The sequence below is a fragment of the Cynocephalus volans genome, chromosome 6, assembly GCF_027409185.1.
Source record: "Cynocephalus volans isolate mCynVol1 chromosome 6, mCynVol1.pri, whole genome shotgun sequence".
NCBI classification, from domain to species: domain Eukaryota; kingdom Metazoa; phylum Chordata; class Mammalia; order Dermoptera; family Cynocephalidae; genus Cynocephalus; species Cynocephalus volans.
In genome coordinates this window covers 141,705,883-141,713,657 of record NC_084465.1, presented here as the reverse complement: position 1 = coordinate 141,713,657, position 7,775 = coordinate 141,705,883, and the positions used below count along the sequence as shown (strand labels likewise).

The following is a 7,775-nucleotide window of genomic DNA, read 5'->3' as shown; positions in this document are numbered from 1 at the left end:
GGTCAATTGATTTTTGACGAATGCCAAGAACACACAATCAGGAAAGGATGGTCTCTTTGATAAATGATGCTACAAAAACTGGATGTTCACATGCAGAAAAATGAAATTAGATTAGCTTTAAAAAGGCAAGAAATTCTGTCATTTGCAAAAACATGGATGAACCTGTAGGACATTATGTTAAGTGAAATAAGCCAGACAAGAAAGACAAATACTGCATGATGTATATATTACATATGTAAAGAGAGAGAGCCAGAATGATGAAGAAAATGGGTTAAGATGTCGACAGGAGTGAATCTGAATAAACAGTACAGAGGTATTCTCAGTAGTACTCTTACTCTTGCAGCTTTTCTATGTTTGAGATAATTTCCAAATAAAAAGTTTAAAAATTAAAGGTAAAAAACCCTAAAAGTTACCCTTGACCCCCAACTCCTCTTACCAGGAATAAGCCAGTGTCAACAGTTTTATATGTGTATTTCTAGATCTGTTTCTATGTGTGTGTGTTTTTTTATTGTGACAAAATATACATAATGTAACATTTATAATTTTAACCATTTTTAAGTGCAAAGTTTAGTGCATTAAATACAAAAATGTGGAACTCTTCTTGAGTGTGTATGTCAATGTTGAGCAGGGGCCATGTCAAACTTCTCGGTATCTTTCTAATTTAGGTATATGTGCTGCCAAAGTGAGCACTCTATGCATTTTTAAATGTACATGCTCCAACATTATCAATGTAATCATACTGTACAAAGGAAGAAAATTTTTAAAAAAGAAAAACAAAAGGCATTCCTAGTGAAATGAAAACCAAAATTTTATCACCAGCATAACTGCAGAAATGTTAAAGGAATTTCCTCAGGCAGAGAGAAAATAATAACAGGTGGAAATTTTAATCCACACTAAGTAATAAGGGATTCTAGAAATGGTAAATATGTGGGTAAACATAAAGACATTCTTTTTTGTACTTAATCTCCTTAAAAATTTTTGAGTATTTAACATAACAAAGTGTGTGGGGTTTATAACATACATAGAAGTAAAATGTATGACAACCATCATACAAAGAACAAGAGGAGCAAAGTGGAAGTATACTGTTATAAGGTTTTTATGTGTCATGTGAAATGATAAAATACTCTTTGAAAGTATTCTGTAAATAATTAAATATAAACTCTAGAGCAACCACTGGGAAAAAAATCATTAAAAGAAAGAAGTATAACTAATAATCCAATAGTGGAGATAAAATGGAATCATAAAAAATATCTGATTAATATAAATAAATAAAGGTACAAAGGAAAAAGAGAACAAAGAATAGGTGGGACAAATGAAACACAAATATCAAAATGGTAAACCAATCAATAATTACGTTGAATGTAAATGATCTAAACACTCCATTAAAAAACACAGGTTATCGGGATAAAAAAAGCAAGACTCAAATATATGATGTCCACAAGAAACAGACTTTAAATATAAAAACATGGACAGGTTAAAAATAAAAGAGTAATTAAAAAATGTCCCCCACCAAAAAAAGTAAAAGAATAGATAAATATATGCCATGCAAGCACTAAGCAAAAGAAAGGGAATTAGAAATATTAATATTAGATAGTAGATTTCAGATCAGAGGATCATAAAAGTAAAAGGATCACTTCATCAGAAGACATAATAATGCTAACAGAGCTGCAAAATACATGAAGCAAAAACTGATAGAAGTAGTAGTAGAAGAAATAGACACAATTATAGTTGTAGACTTCAACATTCCTCTCAATAATTGTTAAAATATGTGGGCAGGAAATCAGTAAGGGTACACAAGACTTGAACAACATTATCAACCAACTTAAATTAACTGGCATTTATAAAATGCTGCACTTAAAAACAGCAGAATAAACATTATTTTCACGTATACATAGGACATTTATCAAGATAGACCATACTGGGGCCATAAAACAAGTCTTAAAAATTTTAAAGGATTGATATCCAAAGTATATTCTCTGATGACAATGAAATTAATTAGAAATCAATAATAGAAAAGTATCTGGAAATCAATATTTGGGAACTAAACAACATAATTCCAAATAACACTTGAGTCAAAAAAGAAATCACAAGTGAAACTAGAAAACATTTTGAATAGAATGAAAATGAAAGCAGCACCTATCAAAAGTGTGGAAATCATCTAAAGCAGCACTGAAAGGGACATTTATAATTTTAAATGCTTACATTGGAAAGAAGAAAAGTTTAAAATCAAATATCTAAGCTTCCACCTTAAGAAACTAGAAAAAGAAGAGCAACTTAACCCAAAGTAAGAGGAAGGAAAGAAATAACCAGAAATCAGCAAAACAATAAATGGACAAGCAATAAAGAAAATTAATGAAACCAGAATCTGGTTCTTTGAAAATACAACTGGTAAATCTTTAGCTAGACTGAATAAGAAAAATTGATAGAGGACGCAGTTACTAGTATCCAGAATGAACAATTCTGCATACACTAAAAGGATAATAAGCGAATGTTATGAATAACTTTAAGCCAATAAATTTATCGAATTAGATAAAATGAAACAATTCCTTGAAAAGTCAGTACTAAAGCTCACTCAGGAAGAAATAATTTAAAAACCCTTATTTATATTAAAGAAACTTAAGTTGTAGTTATAAACCTTCCTAGAAAAACCCGTAGATCCAGATGGCATTACTGATGAATTCTACCAAGTATTTAAGGAAGGAATAAGTCCACTCCTACACAGAAGAGTAGATAAGAGAGGACTTCCCAAGTTATTTTATGAGTGTACTTTTTTTTTTTACCTTGATACAAACAGTAAAAAAAGAAGTTAAAGGAATAGATAACTACAGATCAACATTCCCTATCAACACAGACACAAAAATTCTTAAAATTTTAGTAAATGGAATCTATATATATATATATATATATAAAGAATACATCATGACAAAACAGAGTTTATCTTAGAATTATAAGATTGAGTCAACATGCAAAAATCAATAAATATAGTCCACCATATTACAAACCAAAAAGGAAAAACTATATGATCATCTCAAAAGGTACAGAAAAACATTTGGCAAATTTTAACACCCATTCACGATTTAAAAAATAAACTCTTAGCAAACTAGAAATAGAAAGAAGCATTCTAAATCAGATAGAGGAAATCCAACAAAAACCTACAGCTAACACCATAATTTAAAACTTAATTCTTCAAAATGAAGTTAAGAAAGTGAAAAAGAGAAGACAAGGATTGGGAGAAAATATTTGTAAAATATATATCTGATAAAAGACTTGCATCAAGAATTTGTAAAGAATTCTCAAAATTCAATAATAGGATGAATAACCTGAACTTTTTTAATGGGCAAAAGATTCAGACACTTCACCAGAGAAAACATATTAGTAGCAAACAAGCACATTAAAAATACTCAATGTCATTAATCATTAGGGAAATGCAAATTAAACCAGAGTGGGCAGCCACTATACACCCTCTGCAGTGGCTAAAATTTTTCAAACTGGTAATATAAAATGTTGACAAAGGTGTGAACCAGGCAGGACTCTCAAATACTGCAGTAGAAATGCAAATGGACCAGACACTTTAGAAAACAGTTTGTAGTTTCTCATGAAGTTAAGTATGCACCTACCATATGACCCGCAGTTCCACTTCTAGATACAAACACAAAAGAAATTAAAACATATGTCCACTTGAAGACATGAATGTTCATAACAGCTTTCTTCAGAATATTGCAAAACTGGAAACAAGCCAAACATCATTAACAGGTAAATGGAAAAGCAAATTTTGGCATGCTACTTTGCAATATGGGAGAACTTCAAAAAGTTCATGGAAATTTTGAATTAAAAGATAAAATCAAAAAATATAAATTTTATTTCTCAACATTAACTCCATCAAGTTAAAGACAAAGTGATGATACCAGCCATTTGTCTATCCTAAAGAATTGAGGGTCCTAGGAATTTAACTATGTCAATGCAGTCTTTTTTACATTATTAACTAATGAAAAAATGGGTGCCCTTTAAAGAATGTTCAAGATTAGGAAATAAAAAGAAGTCAGAAGGAGCCAAATCAGGACTGTAAGGTGGATGCCTGATGGTTTCCCATTGAAACTTGACTAAATTGCACTTCTTTGATGAGAGGAATGAGCAGGAACATTGTTGTGGTGCAGAAGGACTCTCTGGTGAAGCTTTCTTGGTGTTTTTCTGATAAAGCTCTGGCTAACTTTCTCAAAACACTCTCATAATAAGCAGATGTAATCATTCTTTGGCCCTCCAGAAAGTCAGCAAGCAAAATGCCTTGAGCATCCCCAATAACTGTTGTCATGACCTTTGCTCTTGACTGGTCTGCTTCTGCTTAGACTAGAACACTTCCACCTCTTGGTAGCCATGGCTTTGATTGTGTTTTGTCTTCAGGACCGTAAAGCCATGTGTCATATCTTGTTACAATTCTTTGAAGAAATGCTTCAGGATCTTGATCTCACTTGTTTAAAATTTCCATTGAAAGCTCCTGTCTGCAGCTGATCTGGGTGCAACAGTTTTGGCACCCATCAAGTGGAAAGTTTGTTCAACTTCAGTTTTTCATTCAAAATTGCATGAGCAGAACCTGTTGGGATGTCTGTGGTGTTGGCTATAGTTACTGCTGTTAATTTTCAGTGCTTTTCAATTAGGGCACGAACAAGATTAGTTTTTTCTTGAAAAATTGATGTGGATGGTCTGCGGCTATGAGTTTCATTTTCAACATCATCTCATCCCTTCTTAAAACAAGTTATCCATTTGCAAACTGCTGGTTTTGGGGGGACATTTTCCTCTTAAATGCTTCATGAAGCATCAATGATTTCATCATCCTTCCACCCAAGTTTCACCATAAATTTGATGTTTGTTCTTGCTTCAATTTCAGCAGACTTCATGTTGCTCTGATAGGGTCTCTTTTCAAACTGATGTCTTATCCTTCTTTGTGCTTCGAACTAGATCCTGTTCAGACATCACAAGTTAGTATGAGTTTATTTTGGTGCAAAAAAAACTTTGCAATCCATGCACAATTTTTTTAATAATATGCATTTTCCATGAACTTTTTGAATACTCCTCATCTAAAGGAGCAAACTAACACATGCAACAATATAAAACATTGAAATTATATTTTGCTGTTCCTTATTCTTTCCCCCCTTACTTGCCCCCTGCCACTTCTCTACCACTATAAACTCCTTGAAATCAGGAACTGTTTCCTCTCTTCCTTCATAGTCCCAGTGCCTAGCACAGACCCTGACATCTAACGGGTAATCAGGAATATTTGTTGAAAGAATTGTATCGCTTTTCAATGTTCATGAAGTTCTTATTTATGCCAAATCAGCTTGTATATTCTTGGGCATTGGGTTCTTTTCTCATGCACTCTGTCTTGGTGAAGAACACCCTTCATTCTGACTTCCAGCTGACTGGTTGGCAGAGTTTATGAGAACAGTAATGAAAGCTCCTGGGCTCCTGCTCCCTTCTTTCCTCTTGATCCACTTCACTTTGAGCCAAGTTTTCTCCCATCCATCCTTTAGGCACAGGCGCCGAGCCAGCCCCAGCTCCATTGTTCAAATTATATGCTCTTTCGGACAAGCTTTAGGAGCCAACTTGTAATTTGGCTTTTGCAATACGTTTTGGCTTTTTCGAGGGTGGTTTGTGCTCATTGATATTCATAAGCCTGCAAAGAGGAAGCTCTTTTCACCAGAGAGGCTGGGCAGTTGAAGAAGGGCCCTTCCCTCGGTCTCACTATGGCTTTGGCCAGGTTGCTGTCCTCGCTGAGAATAGCCCAGATGCTTCTTGAGAAATTCCTTATGTTCCTTCCAGATGGACCAGACTTCTCATCCTTGAGCTTGGGTATTTCAGCCTCTGGAGATGAGTACCCAGAAGCCCATGTCACCCTGGAAGACCCTACATTTTCACCTCCTGGGGACCTTGATGTGTGTCATGCCCTTAAAAATGTGCTCCCATGTCCAGTATCCCATAGCAGCTGAGAAGGAATGCCACGGCAGGGTGTCATGTCCCCAGTGGCAGAGGTTGCTGCAGTTCATGGGCCAGCAGCCAAGAAGATTGCTTTTTCTTGGAATAGATTACTATTTCTGCTTGTGTGGGGCTTTGTTCTCCCTTGGTTAGGTCACAGACTTATAATACAAGCAGGACTTTGCTTTTCTTAATTCAATTGATGCATTTTCCAGAATAAGCACACTAGCTCCTTATTTGATCAAATTAACTGGTGTGTGTGCGTGTGTGTGTGTGCGTGTGCGTGTGCGTGTGCGGGTGTGTGTGTGTGTGTGTGTGTGTGTGTGTGTGTGTGTGTATAATAAAGCTGGGGGGAGGCTAACCTATATATGGCACACTTTTAGGGAGTTCCAGCATGTGAGGGCCTCCTGCTAGCTACAGTAAAATGATAATAGTAGAATATCACTTCACATTTATGGTACGTACTATGTGCCAGGGATTGTGTTAAATATTTTTCAAGGTTTGTCTTCTTGCGAGGTAGGCTAGTATTTGGCCTCCTTCACAGATGAGGGAACTGAGGTTTACCAAGGTGAAGCAATTTGCCCAATCTAGGAGAGAGGAAGCCGGCTTGTCACTGCAGCAATTTGACTCCAGAACCGTGCTTGCTATCTCTACACACTGAGATTGATGGTTTGGTCCTTGGAATAAAACTTTACCACTCTACAATAAATGTCAAAGTGTCTAGACTCTGACTTAAGGCACTGGTTAATTTTCTGCAGAAGTGACTGCTTGGTCTTTCTCACACATCCTTGACTTAGACCCACAGGAACTTGACTGAGATTCCTTGAAGGTGGGTAGGTCAGGAGTGATTTTCTAGGAGTCTGTGAACAATGTAACTCTGGTGGGAAGAGAGCCCTCCGCCATTTTTGAAAAAGCACTGGCAAGAGCCATTCCTTCATTGACTCATCAAGTATGTTTAAGCACCTCTTTCTGGAGGTGAAGAAGACAGCAGCAAACTCTGCCTTCACAGAGCTCACAGTCTGGCCAAAAAGATAGCTAATTACATGAGTAATTCCAATAAGGTGCCAGGACAGCAAAGCTAGAGGAAGAGCCAAATGCCATGGGAGCGTGGACCCTAGGAAGATACTATCTAACAAAGACACATCCTGTGGCACAGAGATGAATACCAGGGCCAGTATCATCCATGAGAAGTCCTAGAATAAGCCTATAGGGGGCTGAGGAGGCCTTCATCTGTAGCTGTCCCCAGACAGTTTTAATGACCATCAAAGAAAATAGTATGAGCTCTCTGGGACACCGCCAGAGAAAAAGACACTGGGGAATTTCAGGATTCTGGTGTTTGTGCTGGTAGGCACACAGAGCCCAAACATTTTTCATTCTCATTGCGAATGTCAATCACACTGCTAACTGGCTTTGATCCAAAAAAGCTTGATTACATCCAGCCATTGCTAAAAGAAGTTTCTTTTTTCCAAATATAATTTTTCTTTTCATACATGGGAACTACCATCCTCCTGGGGAGAGTAATTCATTTTCCATAGTTGATTGTTCTAAGAAGTAAATTCTCATTGACTTTGAAAGACTACCATGAAGTGACTTGGCAAACCAGGGAACTACTGCAATAATTAAAGAGAGCAGCTTAGGGCTCTCCAACTTTTCATCAAGTAACCCAGTGACAGAGGAGAATAACACCCTGCCCTTAGAAAGTTTGGAATATCACTACAAGCTCTCTGAAGTCTCTTGTTTTATTTTTTTTCTTATTTATTTTTATTTTTATTTATTTATTTTTTGACCAGTAAGGGGATCGCAACCCT

General features: G+C 36.0%; 1 non-coding gene across 1 annotated transcript; it reads right to left on the bottom strand.

Annotated features, from left to right (window-relative positions):
• Positions 1 to 583: 583 nt before the first annotated feature.
• On the bottom strand, positions 584 to 690 carry LOC134381369 (U6 spliceosomal RNA). Its single transcript, XR_010023967.1, has one exon. It is a non-coding gene; the product is annotated as a U6 spliceosomal RNA (small nuclear RNA).
• Between the last annotated feature and the right edge of the window lie 7,085 nt (positions 691 to 7,775).